General features: G+C 39.3%; 1 long non-coding RNA gene across 1 annotated transcript in view; it reads right to left on the reverse strand.

Annotated features, from left to right (window-relative positions):
• LOC118985640 (uncharacterized) overlaps positions 1-23,440 on the reverse strand; it is a 118,902-nt gene that overhangs the window by 60,387 nt on the left and 35,075 nt on the right. The window contains exon 2 of the long non-coding RNA XR_005066159.1: positions 19,696-19,816. This is a non-coding gene — a long non-coding RNA (uncharacterized LOC118985640). The remainder of the gene's footprint in view (positions 1-19,695; positions 19,817-23,440) is intronic.

The raw sequence follows: 23,440 nt of genomic DNA on the forward strand, positions 1-23,440 counted from the left end.
TTAAAGACTCAAGGAGAAGAAATTTGAAGTCCAAGTTTTAAAATACAAATGTATATTTCCATTTGTAGATACAATTGGAGGGAAAATATGTGATACAAAATGGTTTTTAAAGACTCAAGGAGAAGAAATTTGAAATTCATTAATTTTAAATTAATTTTGAATTTCATTAAATTTGAAATTCATTAATCTTCTAATTATTACTACCTACGTTTAGATGAAAATACCACAGAAAAGCACAGCTTTAGGCGCATTAGGCATTGCATTTGGTAATTTGAAGTGTAAAATTTAAGATTGGTACTGTGATCAACCACATTCCAATTTTGGCTACTGAACAAAAATTATATAATTTAGAGGTGTAGTAAATGTCAATAAAATATCATGGGCAGACCAATATAAGAAGAAAATAAAAACAGAAAACCATAAGCTTGAACCAACCCACAAAATCTGTTTATAATTATGTAGCTAATTATTCACTCTACAAAGCATCATCTTCCCTAACTCCAGAAACGGGCGTGCATAAATGTCCTTTCCCCAGAACTCTGAGCAGACTGACAGCAGATATGGCGTTTGATCACAACCTAGTGTCTAAACTGGTGATGCCAGGAAGTTCTGCTGAGGGGCCTGCGCATCTGCTTCCTCACGCAGCCGCTCCGTAGCCATGCTTCGTGACTCGTCCGTTCTTAGTCAGAGCATTTTCTCCTTCGGGAGGAACTGAGAGTGGAGTATAATGAATAGGAAACAAGGGCAAAGGCTTCTGTGTCATTCGATCAGGCAATATTTACTCTGTACCTTCCACGTGCTCTATACTCTGCTGGGTGCTACAAAGTTTTGTTGAACGAAAATGGCAAGGCCCTGCCCTTCGTGTAGCTTACAGTCCTTGGGGGGATGCAGCCAAGTACACGGAGAAGGGGATTGCAGAGCGGGGTGTGCTGTGATAAGAGAAGCTCGGTGTTGTAATGCTTTTAGCCATCTGGACTTCAAGAATCCCCAAGCGCATTACCAAATCCAAGGGTTCTTGTGTAAGAGCAAACCAATGTCTGCACAAAACTACCACTTAGGATATTTTTATTAACATTGCAAAGAACGGGCCACACTCCAGGTCAACTTAAATGGCAGTCTCTAGGATGGGGGCGTGGGCGTGGGTAGTTTCTTAAACTCCCCAGGTGACACCAGTGTGTAGACAGGTTTGGGAACCACTTGTCTAAAAACAGGAAAATAAACGAAGAGGAACTGAAACCGCTCTCTGCATAGCGGGCCTGGTGTAATTTTCAGGCTACATAAAAAGTCTGTTTTCTATAAATGAAAATAATTTCTGTTGTAAGCCCCCGAATTCCACCAGGTGGCTGCAGTCTGCTCTGTCACCTCATAGTTTCTCATTCTCCTTCCCTCTGTTCTTTATTCTTTGGGGCTGGGGTGGAGAGAGTTACAAATCACCAAGGCAGAAGAGAAGAGTTAGCAGAGATGAGCACCTCTCTAATGCCCAGATAGTATCACCCATGTCGGCTGCACTGAGTCCCCTCAACACACGGCTCCTCCGGTGTCAGTTCCAAGATCCCTAGTGCAGCTGTCTCGTCTCATCCACCGCTCAGGTCCCCAGGCTCACTGCTCATAGCCTCCTGCTCCTGGCCACAAGCTGCTCCTGGCCACAAGCACAGGTATTCTGCTCTGTCTCACAACACACTAAGATCACCCTATTTAAAATAGAGTAGAGCAGGTGGAGGAGGATAAAGGGCAGGAAAAAATGGGACAACTGTAATAGCATAATCAATAAAATATATTAAAAAATAAAAACAGTGTAGAGTGGAATTACTGAGAATATAAAACACTGTTTAATAATATATCAAAATACATCATGATATTTATTTCTCCTTATCATCAACTAATTATGCAAAGAAAGTTTTATGTTTGTTAAAATTTCCTTGGCTTGTATTACCAGTGTTATTTTCCATGCTCTGTTTCTTTCCTGAAATCTTTGTAAGTCATTTGTCCATTTTGTGAGGGTTAATTATTTTACATAAAAATATAACCCATAAGCCTGTTTAACTGAAGGCACAACACTGCAGTTCTGTGCAAGACAGTGAAAGCTAACAAGCTAGGGGAATGGCCCCGTCTGCATCCCCACTTCAGAGAATTCCCAGTATTCTCTCAGGAAACCGCCGAGACCACATGTGACTCATGGCTGTCTGATAAGGCACCAGTGCCAATTTTTTTTAAGAGCAGTCAAATTTTTTATAAATACAAGTTAAACCCATTTAATGATGGATACTGGTCAGCATCTGTCTTACAGTTGTCTTCAATTCCTATATGAATCTCTACTTTGCATACTCTACCCAGATTGCGTGTCTAGCATTGCCAAATAGTAAGCCATTGAAATAAGAGCTTAGATGTATGGTTGGTGAAATCATTGTTGCTTTATAATTTTATGATTTCTTCTTGACCCTCCCCCAAAACTAAATACCTCAGAAAATACATATTTAGGTTCTATTATATCTCTAGATCACTCCCCCAAAAAAGATGCAACAATCTACTAGAATATCAAAGGATCATTTTTGTTAGGTTAAGAAATAAATATGTAACAAGATGAAATAGCAGTTCACCAAAAGTTCTCCTAAAGTACGATTTATACTAGGTAAAAGCTATTGACAGATTTAGAGAAATACTACAAGGAAGCAAGAAATCAAATTAATGATTACATAGTAGGTGGTTGGGGAATGAGTGGTTTTCTTTTCAATTTCCTTGAATCTTTGGATGATTACTATAATGCTAAAGACTTCAATACTCCCTTGATGTTCATTATGCTAGATATAAACACAACTAAAACTCTGCTCACTGGAATAGACAAGGGTGGAGCAAAAGTAGATTTATGGTTGTTTGGATGGAAAATAATAGTTAATAATAATACAAAATGAACTCACTGTTTCTTTTGCACACTCACAGCTGTAAACCTTCCTTTGGCCTACCCTGTAGTATAGGGCATGTCCTGGAATGAGTAAAGTTTCTTAAACTATAACTACAACCTGGTTAGTCAGCAGCACAAGCATTAGGGTACTCCTCAGCATGATACTAAAGGAATACCGCTTTCTACAAAGTCTTTTCCTCATCTGAAAGTGGAGGGTCTAACTACTGTAGCAGGTTTATTTTCAAATTGCAATATGGTGGCATAGATATGTCAAAGCCTTTATCATCCATCAATGAAAATGTTCTTGGGTTCAGTGCTTTTCAATATGCATGACTAAGTCCCCAGTGTCTCAGTGAACATTTATTTGCTAGGTCGCAGCCTGCCTGGTTATCAGCCTGTTACCGGATCAGTATAAGCAGTTCAGAATGCAATGAGATATAAATAGAGAAAGTTCAAGCTCAGAACACTGACTCTGAAAATTGAGCAGTACTACATGGTGTCTGAAAAAGGAACGAAAAGAGCTCTAGATGAGTATGTGAATTTGCAAATCTGTTTCCTTCTCCTGATCAACTTTCCCTGTAAAGGACGATCTTCGGGAATAGTGGTGCACTTCCTCCTTAAGGTGAGCAGATTCCATGGCATGTTCTGCTCCACACAAGCGAGATCTCACAGGCATGGAGGAGACGGCATCTGCGCTATGAGAGGAAGAAGAGGACTGGATGGACCCGCCTTCTCTTGATAACAAGCAGATGGGCTGAAACTTCTAAACTGAAACAAAAGTACCTCAATACAGAGATCCATCTTCCCCTCTCTTGGCAAGTTCAGAGTCAGATTTATGGCACTTCAGCTATGTTTAGGTGTTGTTTGCAAAGACTGTATGGTTCCAGAGATGGTCTCACCTCGAGCATCTTATCATCAGGAAGGAATGTGTAAGTATAAACAGCCAATATTCAAAGCAGAGTTAAAGAATGGACCACAAAAGAGATGACTCAAAGGCTGCAAAAAAAGTAAGATGCCTGGGTAAAAGGATCAGGAGAAACTCTGTGAAGACAAACTTCAAAGTAGAGTGCAAGATTTCAATAAAGTGAATGTGAAGAAGGCTTTCCTGGAGATAGATTAAGACTACAAGAACAATGGCAGAGAGGCACGGCGATGGAGATCATAGGCAAAAAGGGAGGGAGGGTGGGAGGGTAGGAGAGAGATAGAGGGAGAGAGGAGAGGGAGAGAGACAGAGGGAGAGAGGAGAGGGAGGGAAGGAGGGAGGGAGAGATCTGAATTAGCCACCAGCATTTCAATATTGGAGGCCACGCAGTTAAAAATCCAAGTGTTTAACTTCTCTGGAAAAATCTAAGGCTCCGATAGCAATGCTGGGCCTGCACGCCCACCTATGTAATCAGTGCAGAGGGCCAAAAGGGGGCCTCTGGACAGGGCATAAACTCTACCAGACAGGGCCACAGACCCAGCCCTTCATGTTGCCTGTACAAATGTCAGCTGCCATTTCTTATTATAACTAGGCTAGTCATATTATCAATGCTGGTGCTTTATAGTAAAGACAATAGTTGTTCTAAACCTTGCTTCACATTATCTTTTTAGTATCTAGTGTCTGTGGGTATGTGAGTTTTTTTACCTCCACCAAACACACATGCACGCACACGTACACACACACACATACACCAGAAAACAGTGAAGATCAGCTGAAAGCACCTGGTACTCATTTGTTAGCCAGTGACAAAGCTTTGAAATATTTTGAGGATTTAAGTGGCTGGTTAGCAGTGTGCTTCTGAAGCTAAATCTAGGAAAGGGATATAGAATTAATTGCAAGGGGAAAATAGAGGTAGAAAGAACACTTAGATAGGTGATTTGTCATTCAGGTAAGAGATAAATAGGAAGAAATTCAGTGGCATGAGTGGCAATGAAAAGAAAAAGTCACATGCCAGAGATACTGCAGAGATGGAATCAGGCAAATTATTTATTGGAAGAAAAGATAAGCAATTAAAATCGATAACAAGATCTTAGACCAGGGTAGAAAGGTGGTTCACTAACAGAAATAGAAGTGAGTCAAGTCTGGATTTTTTGCTGATTTTCCCAGGGAAGGTTATTACTTGCTTTGGGGTATACTGAGTTTGTGCTGCCTGCTGGGCAACCTGGGGGAGAAATACGTATATAAGTAGGTAGAGCCATTCCTAAAGGTCAATAGAGCCCAGCAGTTAAAAGCATGGGCTTTGGGCCCTGGCCAGGTGGGTCAGACGGTTGCAGCTTTATCCCATACACCAAAAAGTCGCAGGTTCAATTCCCAGTCAGGGTACGTGCCTAGGTTGTGGGTTCAACCCTTGGTGAGGGAGTGTATGGGAGGCAACTGATGGATGTTTCTCTCTCACGTGATGTTTCTTTCTCTCTCTCTAGTATCAATAAACATATCCTTGGCTGAGGATAAAAAAATCATGGGCTTTGAAATTAGAGAGAGCTCAGATTCCTCACCTGTAAAATGAGGGTAACATTAGATTCTACTCTCCCTGAGAAACCTAACTGAGGAAATGTGTGATGCACAGTCATGCTCAGTCAGGAACTGCTATGTCTTTGAACTGAGAATTAGCCACATGTAAAAAGCTCATGGAAGCTGTGAGCATGAAAGAAATAACTAAACACAGACTGTAGAAAGAGAACATGTGATGCAAATGCTGCTCAAAAGTAACAAGAAATACAGCGATGGCTAAACCTACCTTTTAGTGATTCTGGATTCAAGACAGTCACTGGATGTAGAATTTTGGACCAAAAGGCCCAGGGACAAAACATACCTACCCTTAAACTTCCAGATGGCCTCTCCCTCCTGGCCTATTGATTTTGTTCTGTTTCTATATAAAAGACTGGTACACTTAACTGCTGAAGTCAGTCTGGATGCACCGGAGGGTAAACTGTTGGGGTGGACAGATAGGGGGATACTGTACTGTGCAGCATGAATGAAATTAAAAGCATTCTGACACAAGATCTTTTGCTAGGTAAATCAATTTAGAGATGCCATAGACTCCTGACATTAGTAAATTTACCATTAGCATTTTCAACCCCTCATGAAAGTCAATGATACAGACAAAAGAGAAAATTGGCTAGTAAATAAGCCTAGTTAAGCATCAGCACTTACATCTCAGCATGTCTCTCTTGATTGAAAAAAATCCATTTCCAACCTCTCTTCTCCAAGATATTTAACCCTAGAGCTACAGATAGAAGGAAAGGGGCCAATGAGAGCACTGGTCAATTGTAAGACTGGATTGTTCAATTCAGCAGTGATTTGGTGCCTTAGAATGACACCCGCATCTCATACAGAAGCAAGTGAAATCAACTAATGAATAATTTTCACTTGTACGGAAGTCAGAATAAAAGTTACTCATTTAATGAGGAAGAAAACTTTATTGAAAGTTGAAAAGACTATTTAAATAAGCATTTTGCTTGTTAACTTAGGGATTCATGCAATGCCGTGCGTCCAACATGAGCCGTATCTGCTGGCTATGGGCAGGCCTCTCTACAGGGCCTGTTACAAAGAAACCACCTCTGGAAAGAACTGGTCATTAGGCAGGGAGGTAAGAATTTAAGTCTCAGTTTACCATGTAGCTACTTGTACACCTTGTCACACAAATAGCCCCTGGCAAGTAGGTCACTAAATCAGCCCAGGCCTGTTTTCTTTCTTTTTTTAAATAAATTTTAATATGTTTATTGATTTTAGAAAAAGAGGAAGGGAGAGAGAGAGAAATGAAAATGTGAAAGAGAAACATCAATTGGTTGCCTCCCATACATGCCCCAACTAGGCACTGAACCTGCAACCTAGGTATGTGCCCTAGGGAATAGGGCAATCGAATCCCCAACATTTTGGTGTATGGGGCAATGCTCCAGCATACTGAGCCACACCAGCAAGGGCCTAGTCCTGTTTCCTTAATGCATTAGAAAAAGAAGCTAAACGGCCTGATTTCCAGCACTGAGAACTTTCCAAGTCGAGCAATTAATAACACTGTATAGAAAAAGATTCTGCAACACATATTTTGTGTTAATGTTGCACTCTTTTTTATACTCCTTTAAACTGTACATTTGGGATGAGTCAAAAACAAGTTTCATCTGCCTTCACAGAAGACCTTAATTTTTGTTAATTTCCCCCAGTACTAGGTTCCAGAATGAAACCTATTAAAGGGAGCCATCAGGTAAAGGCAATTTTCCAAGGCTTCTAATCAGTGTAAGCCTGGAGATTGCTTAGTTACGATTTTTGAAATATTTCTAATGAGCCACGAGAATCACAAGGGACCTCTTTAACTACCCCTAGTACACAGCCAGTTTAGGCCCTTCGCCCCCTCCTAGTTCCTGGGAGAGTCCAGCATCTACCTGGATTGTGCTCTTTGTCAAATGTCCTCATTCAGCCTAAAGACAGTGGTGCAAAGATTCTGCAAAATAAAACTCAAACATCCTCAAATTAGGATACCATATAATCTGTTTTTCTGGCTCAGTTATAGCTCTTGATCAAACCTGTTAGAAGGAAGGTGACTCAGATTATGGGGTCCGCCTCCAACATCCTCCTACATTGCTTCATTCATGTAGAAAAGGTTTACTAACTAAAACAAAATGAAATAATCAGAAATGCTTTTCCTCAAAAGATATATTGACTCTTCTTCCTTGACTGAATTCTGTTCATCCTGACATACAGGGAAGCAATTCACAGTAAGAAAAAAAGAACAGATTCTCAATAATACTTTGGTAATAAAAATTTTAATAATTTCAAAGGTGAGGAAATAAAGGTTTATTTTGACATATTTGACCTAAATTTGTCAAATGTTGACTCTGTTCTTTGTAGCTTTCACTATGAAAATGTTGTTAATCTGCAAATTTTCAAACTAAAGCCACTGAATATCAGATTCAGAAATCTGCTCTCCTGGCTAGATCTGACTGCTAAAACAAAAAATATGTTCAAAATACTGTTTTAATTGATGTGTGATGGCCAAGGACCCCTTGGAGATATTACAAATCATGCCAAGTAGATTTCAGGCAGTTAAGATCCTAGAAATATGTGCATCCAAAATACCAAGAATTTACAAGACAGAAGCCTATTATTTCTGACAAATTTATAGTATGTACTTTTCATAATCTAGTATTTCTTCCTTGAATAAAATGTTTACAGTGAAACTGGATGATCAGATTTACTCTCAGCTGGGGTCACCACAGCACTTGTCAGAAGTTTAAGAGAAGAATCTGAAAATCCTGATGCTACTAAACACTCCCTTCGCGATCAGAGTCCTCCAATTTTAACACGAATCAAATCAACCCCTTGGAAGCATGCCGGTTTCTTTCACCCCTGTAGCTTCTATAGTCATTACCTCACCCCAACCAGGTCCTGAGCGACTGAACCTGTTCAGTCAGAACCTGGGCAAGAATGGTTTAGTCACACTAATAGGCATTGGCCTGATTCTCCCATCTCTCTGCCCGTGTAACTTCCACAAATTCAAAATCCCTTTCGAAGTGCCTTAACTTTGAGAATTCATGTGCTATCCATATGGGAATATTTGTACGTATTTTAAGATGATTGTGTCTTTGTTGCTATTATTATCTTCTCAAAACAAAAAGAACAAACAGTGTGCGTGATGCCTTCTTGTTCAGGGAAAAAGATCTCCAGAAAGTACTTAACGGAGCAACTGGAAAAGGTTCTAACAATACAGTCTTTGCTGTTTTTTCAATTTAATACAGGTGGATAATCTCTGAAAAACCCAAGACAGTGAACAGATTGAATCACTTTTAACAGTTTGGATGTTGAATAAATTCCAAAATGCTTCGAGTCAAGCTGTTTTGCTTTTCTTTAACTAACATACCTCAAATAAAGATGAAATGATTTTTCTTTGAAAATTGGTCCAAAATACTGGAAGATTGTGTGCTTTGGAAAACTTACATTTATTATAAAATGAGCATTTAAACATTATAATTACACTGATATTTTAATTGGTGTCACCATAAATTTGGGGCAGAGACTATCCCTTAAAATCTTTCTTTGGTATGCTGAAATTCTCTAAAACAGACAATGCTAATAAATTGAGAAATTAAAACATAACTGGAAATATTTCACTATGTAAATACTATAACGGGCTTTGGAAAGAAAAGTTGCATACTTTCCACATGGACTACAATAAGGTTCTGGGGTCCTGCAACTGGGCCTCCAATTTCTAGTTTGGTATGAAGTCCATCACCAGCACGATACACCTACTCCAAAGTCAGCACCAAGCACCGTTTTGAAGGCTGAACTTGCCATCAACTGAAACAAAGGCCAGGGAAGTAAAGCACACAAATGACTTTATGGTGTATATTCTATGAACTTATGATCTAACAAAAATAAATGGTGTATATCCTATTAACTTACAGTGCATCTAACAAAATAAATAACAATATACAATTTGACCAACTAGCATGCAGTCTCTGACTGAGATTTGACTTAACTATATCAGTTAAATCAAAATAATCTCCCTGTTTGAAATATGTACATCTAGACAGCTCCAAAATTTGCTTGGGATTTCCATTGTTGACGAACACAGCCAGAGCTGTTACTTCCTTGATTGAAATATGGCAAATGCTAAGGAGAAAGGCAGCGTGCTGACTCTGGACATGCAGTAGATTTATCATGGTGTATGAAGAAAATGTTCTTTTTACAGTCAGCCTATGACCAAAAAAAACCCTTTCATTCAAATCGTTTCATTTCCCCACATGCACAGGAAACGTTTACCATCATAATCACAAGGGTCAATGAACATGTAGAAACCGCATTGTAAGCAGGCTGACAAAACTCTGCCTAAACTTACATAAGCTCTGGGCTATTGGAGAGGTGATATAAAGGTAATTTATCGTAGCAGTTGTTTTGGAATTTGAACATTAGGAAAACAAAAGATCAAAATTAGCACCTGTGTTAACAGAAAATGCATCACTATATAAGAAACTCTCATCTTTTTTTTGTAAAAACTTCTGTTTCCCCAGTTGCACTGCTTGAAAGTGAATCTGTGTACCAGAAGGTTGTTCAGGATTATGAAGCTTAATGCATTTTACCACAAGCAAATATAAACATTTTCAAGGAAAACACAAGGCAAGAGACATGAAAGACCATATGTTTTCAATGCTCTCCATGTCAAAACAATAGCAGTCTCCAGAAAATAACTGCTAGTCATACTGAATTCTTCGGCCAGATATCTTCCAAAAGTTACTTGGAAGAAAGTACAGTGCGATCTATGTACCATGTAATGGATAAAAATAGCATTCCCCAGACCAAACCTATTACATTCATGAATTATTTTATTGGCCGGAATACTCTCAAAGATTTCTGAGTTTTACTGCTCATGGATTAGTGGCCAAGGTAAAAATGAGGTAAGAGAAAACAGAGGCTTAATTGTCTGGGAAATGTTTCTTGACAAGCTATGTAAACTCTTTTTAAACTAATATTCTTAATACACAAAAACAGACAAGGCATTTTCCCTTCCCAGATGCTAAGAGTTTTTTCTTCTCTCTCTGCTGAGAGAGCAATTTTTCACACGTTCATCTAACTCTTGCCATGCGCTACTTTGAAGTTTAAACACAACACAAACAAACACACACACACACACAACAAATGTACCTAGGAAAGTTGGGGCTGACGCAAAGGTTCTCTGTGCCACCTTCCCACTCTAGGTTTCCACCAGCTACCTTCTTAACCTGTATTTTAATACTATTCAAGTAACTATTGGATGCAACTATTGGCGCCGCAAATAATTTGTTCAACCAATTATCCTTTTTAGACTACTCTCAGAAATAGCCTCTTGCTTTGCATATCCCTTGCTAAATAACAATATTGAAAACTTGATTAATAAATCCTCAAAAAAATCCGTAACATCAAAGGAACAAGAAATGTTCCTAGAAACATTCTAGGACCTAAGACATTCTAGCTCTATGACCTAGAAATAGCCACCCACACTGAAGAGAGAGAGAATGGGAAACAAATTGGAAGGATTCTTCACTGGTGATTCTAGTAGAATTTGTTGTCCCTTCCAGCATTTCTCTCCTAATCTTTTTTGTATTTTTGAGGGCCCACAACTTACTTCCTAAGAACCTACCATGTTACCAGACCCTTTGCTCAATGCTTACTTACCTCATCTAACCTTTCCAGCAACTTAATGCACATCTTGACGCACACAACCAGCTAAATAATCTTCAGGGCCCAGTGCAAAATGAAAATAAGGGTCTGTGGTTCAAAAAGCTGGTAAAAAGTTTCATTACAGTTAGTTACTAAGATATAAAGACTTACCTTCTCTGATGAGTCTCCCTCTCAGAGCATATTCATTTGCCATTTAATGTTGCACTTCCTTGCACTTCTGGATACTTGGGCAGCAGCTCAAAGCGCCTGCCCAGGCCTCATGGGCCATGTGTGCACGCATGTGCACGGCAAGCTCATCTGCTGATCAGCTGCCCCGTGTACCCTCCTCATGCCAACCACCAACCCACAGGTCTGCAGGAGTTGGGGGCAGGGGTGCTGAGCCAGGCATCTTTCCTACCTATAAGCCCATCTCCCCAACCCAAGGCAGATAAGACACACTATTTAACCTGAATACGGAGTGGAAAAAATGTTTACTAAAAGGTTTACTTGGAACTGTTTCACTAAAAGGTATTAGATTTGCATGAATCAATCCAGACCCTCATGCAGTGTTTCTTGATGACTGATATTTGAGACAATAGATCAAGTTTGATACCTGAGTACTGCCAGGACAACACATGGGCCCATATAGTGGCTAAACTTGAACATGGACCCATATAATGGCTAGACTTGTTTCCTATCCTGATAACTAGGAAAATTTTACTAGGCATTGTAGCCTTTTAAAGTATCTGTTTGAATTGGACTCTTTTTAACCATCTGAATACATTGGGAGAAGGATAACACTAAAATTTCACCCTTTTTAACCTGTAGGAATAAATATTCAATAGATACTTTTGTAAGATTTTGAACTTAAGAGTTTTATTAAAGTATAGACACATGCCTTACTTTATTCGTGGAAATATACATGCATGCCTATGTGTCCATTTTAGTTTCTCTCTTCTTGTACATGTTTGACCTTGAGAGCAGAATTTTCCCTTGTTGTGCTTCCCCATTTCTTTTAGATTTTGATTATGTACATCTTCAAAGGTACACATAATAGAGAATAATGTAATAAACCCATCCTGTAACTGTAACAAACAAGTTAATTAGAAAAGGTTTACAATCCTAAAAGTGACAATTTGTTTCCAGAAAATTCTACAACAGTCCTTTTCAAACACCAGACAAGGCTCTAAGCAAAAGTAAACAAATGACCTTCAGGAAGTGAACACCAGAACCACATACACGTGCACCCTGGGCTGTAGCTTTAAGTGAAGGATCGGTCTTAAACTTAGGCAGGTCGGTTGTAATAAAGCAACAGAAAGCCTGGCTCAGATCAATCAGTAAAGGCAGCACGGGACAAGGTGCCCGAGGGGAACTCTGCACCCAGAACTGCGTGGACCCTGGACAGTGCACAGGGTGAGTGTGAGGCACAGTTCTCGCCATCAATGAACTCACACGTTTGTAGGGAATGAGAAGGCACTAATTACCTAAAGAAACGTGTACATTCAATTTGATTAGCCAGAAAGAAATCAATACAATGGTATTGACTCATTTATATTTTATGTGCTTTACTTTTCCTCATCTAAGTAATTATTTCCCTTGTTTTCAACTTCCTAAGTGACATATTAATGATAATAAACATGTAGTTTGGTGGAAAAGTTTGACTTTTCTACCTTTATCAAGAAAACCAGATATGTTACTAATGGTCTTATAATTCCTGTTGTAGTTCATGAGCTAGCTTGGCAAGCTAATGTGTATGAAAGAGGATGTGACTTTTTTTAGTTGATTTATCTGCAGCAAAGTTTTATAAAAACTATCCTTTAGCTTATCCTTGTAGTATCACATTTCACTCTGACCTGCCTAGATTAAAAGCTAGGCCAACTGCTGGAGAGAAGGGAGACGAAGAAACAGAAAGTGGATTCATGGAGCTCATCTGTAGTAGGAAGTGTGGTGCAAGGGCCAGGGATATAGGCATTCCCTGAAAAAGTGTCAGCTGGCCCTGCCAACTCGAGGGAGGGAGGGAGGGAGGGAAGGAGGGAAGGAGGGAAGGAGGGAAGGAGGGAAGGAGGGAAGAGGGGAGGGAAGGAAAGAAGGGGGGAAGGAAGGAAAGAAGAGGGGAAGGAAGGAAAGAAGAGGGGAAGGAAGGAAGGAAGCTAAGACTCCACCCAACCCTACTGAAACAGACTGCATTTTCATAAGATCCTCAGCTGATTCTTATGCCTATTAAAGTTTGAAAAAAAGCTGTCTTAAACCTTCTTACATCTCTTGGCAGATCCTGTTTTATTTTGCCACATCTCTGACAGAATGGTCTCTTTTGGATAGAGAATCAGGTTTCACTTACCTTTTTGAAATGACATATGTGTTCATGGATACATTTAATTTAGTAATCTTTTGTATATTCATCTTAGGTTTAAAGACTAGTCCTTTTACATGCTCTCCTTTATTTTTTAAATATATTTTATTGATTATGCTGTTACAGTTGTCCCAATGTATTGCCTTTTGCCCCCTTTCTGCCTGGTACACCCATTCCCTCTAGAAATCTGCCCCCCCTTAGTTCATGTCCATGGGTAATGCATGTAAGTGCTTTGGCTTCTCCTTCTTCTATACTACCCTTAACATCTCCCTGCCTATTTTGTGCCTACCAATCATGCTTCTTAATCACTGCACATTTTCCCTCATTCTCCTCCTTCCCTTTCCCAGCTGACAACCCTCCAAATGATCTCCATATCTATGATTTCACTCCTGTTGTGGTTGTTTGACTAGTTTGTTTTTTTAGATTTAGTTGTTGATAGTTGTACATGTGTTGCCATTTTAATGTTCATAGTTTTAATATCCTTCTTTTTCTTAAATAAGGCCCTTTAACATTTCATGTAATAAGGGCTTGGTGATGATGAACTCCTTTAGCTTTATCTTGTCTGGGAAGCACTTTACCTGCCCTTCTATTGTGAATGATGCCTTTGTTAGATAGAGTAACCTAGGTTGTAAGTCCTTACTTGTCACCACTTTGAATACTTCGTTACAGCTTTTTCTAGCCTGCAAAGTTTCTTTTGAGAAAGCAGCTGATAGTGTTACAGGAACTCCTTTGTAGGTAGTTCTCTGCTTTTCTCTTCCTGCTTTTAAAGTTCTCTATCTTTAACCTTTGGCATTTTAGTTACGATGTGTCTTGGTGTGGCCTTCTCTGGGTCCAGCTTGTTTGGGACTCTGTGCTTGCTGGACTTGTATGCCTATTTCCTTCACCAATTTAGGGAAGTTTTCTTTCATTATTTTTTCAAATAAGTCTTCAATTTCTCAATTTCCTTTTCTCCTTCCGGTACCCCTATAATTTGGATGTTGGTACATTTGAAGTTGTCCCAGAGGTTCCTAAGCCTAACCTCATTTTTTAAAAAGTCTTTTCCCTTTCTGCTGTTCTGATTGAATGCTTTTTCCTTCCTTCTGTTCCAAATCATTGATTTGATTATTGGCTCCCTCCTATTCACTATTTGTTCCTTGTAGGTTTTTCTTTATTTCACTTAGTGTCACCTTCGTTCCTCCCCTTATGCGTTTGCCATACTCAATGAGTACTTTGAGCATCCTGATTACCAGCATTTTGAACTCTGCATCTGATAGGTTGGTTATCCCCATTTCATTTAGTTCTTTTTCTAGAGTTTTGTTCTGTTCTTTCATTGGGACCACATTTCATTGTCTCCTCAATCTGACAGCCTCCCTGTGTTTGCTTCTGTGTATTAGGTAGAGCTTTGACTTCCTGTCTTAGAAAAGGGACCTGCAAATTGCATAATTCTAGGTTGTCACAGGCCCATTAAGCGTAGTCTCCTGAAAATCTGGCAGTTTCTTCTGCCACCCCAACCCCCACTGTTTTTTACAGCCAGAAGTTATGGGTATTTATCTTCCTGGATCTGGAACCCTGGGCTGTGAGGTCTGGCCTGGGACATGGATCACTCACTCCCAAGGTGTCCCTTCCAATTTTTACCCATCAGCCTGCCCTTTCTGCTGCCACTGCCACCGCCTCTCTCTGCAACATGTCATCTCCAAGTCTCCCTGCCCATCTCTGTGTCTCTGCCCTTCCTACCTGCCTGATGAATGTGGCTCCTTTAAATTCTTGGTTGTCTAACTTCCATATAGCTCTATTTTCTGAGGGTTCTGGATGGTTTTTGTTTTGTTTTGAAGTCTAGTTGTAATTCTTCCTGTGGTTGTGAGAGGAGCCATGTTTATCTATGCCTCCATCTTGACCGGAGTCTTATCTGCTCTCCTTTAAAATTAAATTTTAAACCTTATTTAAGACCTTAGACCTTTAGAGACCTTGGCATTAAGACCTCGGATTTCTAGAAATCTATTAGAAGGCTTAGCTAGAAAAGAAAGTCCAGTCAAACTTCCATATTAATCAACGGATTCACCCATGTCTCTATGTTGCAACAAGAGAAAGTAAAGAAAAAGTAAATATGCAAACAAAATATTAGATTTCATGAATGTGAATATTACCATTAGCATACTCTAACCCAAGTCATTATAAAAACACATAAATGCACAATTTCATAGCATCTTCTATACCCACGTCTTATAAATAAAATATAAATTTAATCTTTTAAACCCTTTGTTTGCTGGATGCAAATGCTTTTAATTGGTAAAATAGGAGAAGGTTAAAATATTTTCCATTCTATTTTATTGGGCCCTTTGCATTTTAACAGAGTAAAACTATAGTTTCTAAAATTATTTAAAGTGTTAATAAAATAATTTTTAGTTAACTTTCTTTTCACATACAGGGTGGGGCAAAAGTAGATTTACAATTGTGAGTATGTAAAATACGGAGTTTCATTCTTGTACTGCTATTTATTAGTTGCTGTATTATTTTTCCACACAAATAATCGCAAACCTACTCTTGCCCTATCCTGTACATTTTTAAATATAATTTTAAAAAATATTTTATTTATTTATTTATTTATTTTTTAGAGAGAGGGAAGGGAAGGAGAAAGAGTGGGAGAGAAACATCAATGTGCGGTTGCCTCTCATGTGTCACCTACTGGGGACCTAGCCTGCAACCCAGGCATGTGCCCTGACTGGAAATCAAACCAGCGGCCTTTTGCTTCACAGGCCCACCCATGCTCAGTCCACTGAGCTACACCAGCCAGGGCAACCCTGTACATTTTGACAATAGCACTGTTGGAATATGGTCTCATTTCTGGGTTAGAGTACAAATGTCTTTATGAATCCACAAAACATTAAAAGTATCTTCCCAAATCTACTACTTTTCTTAAAAAGACACATCTGATCTCATACACTAACAGGCCCATTGGGAAACCATAGTTGGATGGGGTGGAGATGAGATGCGCTGGAGAACCAGAGGAGAGTCTGACTTGACAGATCCAGACGCAGGTATGTGCTCAGCTCTAGGGCGGCAGGGTGGGCAGAAGTCATGCAACTCTCCCTCCTCTTTCTTCTCTCCTCCTCCTCTTCCTGCACTATCAGCACCAGTGCCTACACTCTGTTCTTCTCAGAACTGAGGACTCCTCTCTTTACCACCTAGGGAGTGCCAAGAAACATCTCCAGAATGGCCCCTATATTTTACCACAGGCAGTTTGTCAGGGACTGACCCCAGAGAAAGAGACATCTGGTAGCCTCAGTTTTAAATTAATTATATTCATATTTTCAACACAGAACTCAAAATCACAGGTATGATCTTAGTAGTTACCCCCCCCCTGAAGTTTTTATTAAGATATACAGCTACCTCATGTGCTTGAATTGTAAACCTAAGAATGATTCAGCCTGAGGCTTGCCAAGACCTAAGTTGCCTGAGAAAGGTAAAATACTGCAATCAGGTAAGCATACGCTAAGAAACAAAACTAACTTCAGCATAGTTCCTGGGGATGTGGGCAGAAATCTAAATTAGACCCTTAAAAATGGGCATGGAGAGAACAATTCACTCCTGGCCCATTGTGGCAGCCATAACCAGTGGGATCCCACCTGTGGTAGGCAAGCAGGGACAATCCTTGTGAACAGCCAGGTGGTAGCATTTTTCTGAAATGTTTTTCTCTTTTGGTCAATGATTTTATTTTGGGAATTGGGACATAGAAATCTGAGGCCGGATAACAGTTTCTAATTATTTTCCTCCTTAGAAATTTTTGGTGCCCCTTCTCTCTCTTTTTTTTTGTTATGCTAAAACCCTCTCCAATTTTAGTTTAAATCCTCTTTACCAAATTGGGATTATCGTACAGACACACATGCTATAATAAGATGTTTCCTCCTCTTGACAAGCTCATGTGTTTGTTATCATAAGCAATGACATAGAAATGTTCTTCACCATTATTTGTGTCAGTGTTTCACTTCCCTTATTCTTCTTTCTATTCCAGACTCTTGACTTTCAAATGCAGGAAAACACCTTTTTTAAAAAAATACTATCTGTAAGTCCAAACCATTCATTGTCTATGTTAGAATTAAATTTTGTAAGAAGTATATTCTGGATATTTTTCTCAGTGGCATCATTTTCTTCTTGGTGTATTAGGAGAGTGTAGAAGTTAGTGGGTTGTAAGAATCTCAAAACACCTTGTGCTGTTCCATGGAAACGGTGCCACAGCAAGTGGTCCCCCACCACCACCATGATTTCCCCTGCAAGGCTGATGCCAAAGACCACTACTGCTTCATAGACTGTGGGAAGATTTCTGCTTATTAAAAGATCGGAGTCCATATTTCACAAGACAGGACTCCTCTAACTCCAGAAGCAGTTTCTTCTTCACACTTTTCTGTGATATAACATGTGTGTTCACTTGCCAAGATTTTAACCCTCATATTTGTTTTCCTGCACCTCCTCAAGCTATTTTATTTATTTTATTGTGTGTGTGTGTGTGTTTTAACATTTTGTTTAGGAGCTCTTCGTCCTCCTAAATAAACTGGAGCTAAATCAAACACTCATCAAGAACTTGTTGTTCTCCCTACCACGTAGCTCTTTGGCATACTTCTGTCGTGATATGTTGTTAAGCTATCTACCTATCACTAAACTTCCATCTCTCCCAAAAGATTATATTCATCTCAGAGGATTGTTTACTTTTAACCAGCACCACAAACACCATCATCACCACTGAGCCTAACACATTCATGACGTCAACTAGGAACCCGCAAGTGTTCATTGAATTACAAAATACCATAATTCTGTTAGCTCCACATGAATTCTAATCCTGTGTGGTAGAGCACTATTATTACAAATTCTTGAGTAATAGGGGGTCCTTTTGAATTCTGAATGTCTTCCTTTTGGATCTAAAAGCTACCAGTCTTCTAGGTATTAAAAATTAGCATTGTTGCATACCATCCAGTGAACCCCAACCCCTTCGATAACGACAATAGCACCTCCACTTCCTGTGACAGCAACGTAACAAAATATCTCATTCACCTCTTCCCATCATTCTCTCTGTCTCCTACAGCCTCTTGCTTCGGCCACCTCAGAATCCTAGGAACACTGTTCTAAAGCCTCATTTGGTTACTTCACAACCCCCTGTCTCTTCCTGTTACAAATTGTCCACTTCTAAGAATAAATTGGATTCAAGAATAAGTAAAGTATATTTATGCCCTATCTTTATGTTTTTACTTCTTCATAATCAGCAAGAAACAGAAAACAAAATTATAAATTTCTGTGTAGTGTTTTAGTAATATGACTGTGGTTTTCAAATGTCTTTATAACTCTTTTTATAGTTGTATAACAACAACAGGAAAAAAAAGATGCACAGATTATTAAATGGGGACAAGAGGTAGAGAGTGAACTGTTGCAATTAGGACTAGAAATCACATCTCAAGGCACCCATTATTCAATAACTGCTAAATATAAGCAACATAACTGTTCATTGAAAGCTGCTTATTCTTCTATAAATATTTACAAAACATTCACCTTTGAGCTTCCAGAACCCAACATGTTATCTAGTATGTAGTGAATAAGTTCAGCTAAACTGTACACAGTATTGAGTCAGGTACCAAGGAGAGTTATGACAGAAACACAAGACATTTATTTATTCTTAAAAAGTTTGCAGGTTAACAAGGCTGCAATATTTAAAAAATGTAACAAATATTAAGGCATGAAGATTAATATTATTAATAAGATTGGATATAAAATTAAAGTAGTTTTTATTGAGACTCTTCTTAGAGACTTTAATATATTCAGGTGCCATGAAAAGGATAATAGAGCAGAATTCCCCAAACTTAACTGACCACTTGTTTCTTTTCCTACCCCTCCAAGAGAACAGTGATTAATATCTTTCAAGAAAGTGGTACTAGAATTAAAAAACCTTTCAGAAAATAATGAACTTATATAATGGTGGTGACTAAAATAAGACATGATTAAGCAAGAAAAGACTCATAGGAAGGAGTCCTGAATTAAGTTTTAGAGGAGAGTGACATGTTTGGAGAAGAGGCATCAGAGGGCAAAATGAATGCATGTCCTTAACTCTCATTTGGAAGAGATGCAAACAGTTGAATGTATGTTTGCTTAACTACCGTGATATCAGTAAACCAAAGCTGGCAAGAAAGGAGCATGTAGGTAGAATTTACTAGAGTAGATAGAGAACAGCCCATCTTTTCAAATCGAGGCTTCACAAAGATTATGCTTGTGGCTTTACCTATATGGCTGAGATTACACATTCAAAATATTAAAAACATGAAAATAAATGCAGTTTATTACCACCCCTTGGTAGTATTGATCCAGTACTGTCACCTGCTAGTCTACATGTAGGTGCCCTAGTCTGTTTGAGGGACCGAAGTTCATCCTCCAGTCTCCACTTCCAATGAGTGCCCATTGGATGAGCTGAATGCATTAGCGCTTTTATGCTTTTTCACTGAAAGGAGAAAATATGGGGTATGTGAGGGCTGGGGACGGAAAAAACCTAGAGAAAATAAAAGAAAAATAATAAATAATGTAACGCTCTGGTATCATTCTGCCAAACCACTCTAAGGATGGCTTTTACTATAACACAGAAGGAAGAAATATTAGATTCAAAGCAAAACCTGCCATTCCCCTGTAAAAGTCTGAGATGTCGAGCTCTGGCACCTAAACAAAAGTTTGAAACTAATCTGGGAAAAGGAACATGGCCACCTCTGGACTGAAAGGGGCTGGCAACACCTGGCAGGGCCTGCAGAGCAGGGGCCAAGCGGGGGTACTCGCCCTGTGGCCTGTGGAGTGGCAAGGAAGCTGCCATCCCGGCGGGCAACAGCTGCAGCCGTTGTGAGGTGACCCCTCCCTCAAGAGACTGGCGTGGCGAACAAACACGGGCAAACTCATTTTTCTCTTGCGAACATATGAGACATCCCTGTAGATGTGCCAAAAAGATTAGTGCTTACATGCGATAGTCGTGGATGTAGAAGGACCACAGCTACTTAGCACTAGTGCTAATGAGATTTCATCTGAACTTATAGGTTGGTCATGTGATGATAGGTTGGTATAGTGATGTTTATGTAATGTAAAGTTATAGGATTTCTGTATGGTGTTTGAAGACATACTTATAGATCAAGAATTACAACCACTGACGTCGACGGGGCCATGTGATAAATGTAAATATGTAAAGCATGCCAGGTATGACACAGTAGGTGCAAAACAGCCAACCCAGCATCACTCTGGCCATGAGATATCACAGTTTAAAACAGTACCTGGGGCCCTGGCTGGGTGGCTCTGTTGGCTGGAGCGTCAGCCCTCTGACATCTCTCTCTCTCTCTCTCTCTCCCCCCTCATATCAGTAAAACATATCCTTGGGTGAGGATTTAAAAATATAAAAATAAGTAAAAACTCTCCTCAGGTATAACCAAAAGGCTGTAGGAAGCTAAACTGTTTCATCATTGCTCTCAATGCTTCTCTTGATCTTCCACTGTTCTTCAGTCTTACAAACAAAATCCAGTCTCTTGTCATGTCACATGAGAGTCCATCATAATTTACCCTATCACTCTGTCTTCATCTATCATTGCCCTTTATTTATACTCTAGGATCCTGATAACAACACATGATGAATAAATACCCCTCTTTTCCAAAACACTGATAAAAGCATGGTTGTGACAGAAATTAAGCTGCATAACTTTAAATGAAGAGTCTGATCCCATGTTTGGGCAAAGACTATACAATGAGAATATGACCTAATCGACAGTGCAAGGGAAAGTAGGAATAGTTCTAATTTATTTGCACTTGGCTAAGAGACTTCTGTATACCCAAATTCCTGTTTCCACCTGCTCACAAAGCAGCAAAGTCTTCCAGGTATCAAAGTGGTGCTGCATTCAAAGCCGGAGGGGCTGACTCTTACCCATAGAGACACTTGTGAATATACCCCAGAAAGTCTTCATCATTTCAGCATCACCGTTCTCCACGGCCCCAAGGTCCAGTGCACAAAACTGCATCCCTGCTGACGCTCTCCACCCTCACAGATACAGACTGACAGCAGTCACCGTCCTCAAATGGACACTTTTAGTGCAGGCTACACCGGGATCACACTGCTACATGTCTACAGAAACAATTCCTGCTAGTTTTTTTCTCTAGTTCGTCTAAATTAATAATGCTCATAATTTTTATCTCATGTTCTTCAGACTACTCTATAATAATCACTGAAATAAAACCTAGGAACCATAAAGAAAAAAATTGTTGCTTTGAGGACATTCTTCCTGAGAGCACCCACCACCATAGTCAAATGGACAAGAAACCCCATACTTTCTCTCATCAAGATGCTGTAAATGAACTACTCCACTGAAATACAGAAAATGCATTTGGTCTACATTAATAAGAGTTATGTATTTCCAGAGCAGAAATTGTTTTTCTGGGTTCTAGCCCAAGACAAGTTCAAAGCAGAATTTTGAAACATCATATGTGGTCACTTGGATTCTCTCACAATAATACAGGCTGAAATACAGTATTCTCCTTATAACCAGTTTTTCTTAAAATTATTTTGAATCCATGGTTATGCTTAAGAAAAACCAACAGTGATAAAAAGTATAACTATTTACCAGTTGAGCCAGAAATCTAAAAAAATGTTGAATGTAACATTTAATTTATAGCCACCAACAGGAACTGTTGGGGAAACAATTTGGTCAGATTTATTGTCCCTCTTTTGTTGCTGAAAACTCAGCTGTAGTGTCCTCCTCGTTCGGGTGTAAATGCTGCCTCTTGATTCAGCTGTTTTTCTTCTCTCTAACTGCTGTGGCAGACGAGCCAGACACATATGATTAAGACATGGATGAAGTTTCAGATCCCTGGCTCTTTAAAAGCACTATAATCTGCAAGATCTGGAAAGTTTACACCACAATAACCCCTCTGGGAAAGCATAGCTGATTCCCCTCCTATTTAAAAGGTTATTTCAAATCCTTCATATTTTTATGTCTCATATCCAACATCCATTTTACAAGCCAACAGCACTAAATCTAAGAACTTCAAAGAATCACAGGCTTCAGATGGACTTTGAGAAATCATTGAATATAACTCCTTATTTATAAGCAATGCTACACTTAAACCATCCCAGACAACTATCCTCTTTTTAAAGACTATCCTAAAAAGATTTTTCTAGTTTGCCTAAGTATCCTATTACAAATCTCGAGCAGGCTTCCTTCGCCAAAAATTCTTCCTCGGTGGTATCTAAGTCTTTCACATGCTAATGAGTCTATTTCTTCTATTCCAATCTCCTGCTAACTTGCCATCTTTCTTACCAACTTCCATTGCTTTTTTCCATTTATGACATATTCTCTTAATTATCAGTATTTTAAATTGCAGTCATTTATCTTTTAGGCAGCAAGTTTCAATGGGTTTGCTGTGAGAATTTTTAAAACATTCAGTACCTGACTGTGTAGTCAAGGACACTGACCTCATTTTTCTTAGGTTGTCAAATTAAATAACAACAACAAAAAAACAGCCAATATAGCAACAGCCATCTGGTGTAAATGAATCAAAAGTATACCATTTTTGTACAGATCAGCAAAAAAAGTAATGTTTTTAGGTGTGCACAGAATCTTAGTAATTAGTTTATGTGTGCTATGAGATGAAAAAGGTTGAATATGCTGGTTTTCAGGGCCAGGACTAGGGCCAGGCTGACAAGGTGCACAAGGCACAAAAAATGTTTTAATATACTTTATTGATTATGCTATTAGAATTGTCCCAATTTTTCCCCCTTTCCCCCCTCCACCCAGTACCCCCATCGCTCTGGAGGTCTTCCCCCATTTAGTTCACGTCCATGGGTCATCCATATAAGTTATTTGGCTACTTCATTTCCTCTACTATTCTTAACATTTCCCTATCTATTCTGTACCTACCAATTACGCTTCTTTTTTTTTTTTTATATAAGATTTTATTTATCTTTAGAGGGGAAGGAGAGAAGGAGAGAAACATCAATGTATGGTTGCCTTTTGTGCGTCCCCTGCTGGGAGTTGGCCTGCAGGGAACAGGCCTGCAACCCAGGCATGTGCCCTGACTGGGAATCGAACCGTGATCCTCTGGT

This window comes from Sturnira hondurensis, unplaced genomic scaffold, assembly GCF_014824575.4.
Source record: "Sturnira hondurensis isolate 20B ecotype Veracruz unplaced genomic scaffold, ASM1482457v3 Scaffold0004136, whole genome shotgun sequence".
NCBI lineage: Eukaryota > Metazoa > Chordata > Mammalia > Chiroptera > Phyllostomidae > Sturnira > Sturnira hondurensis.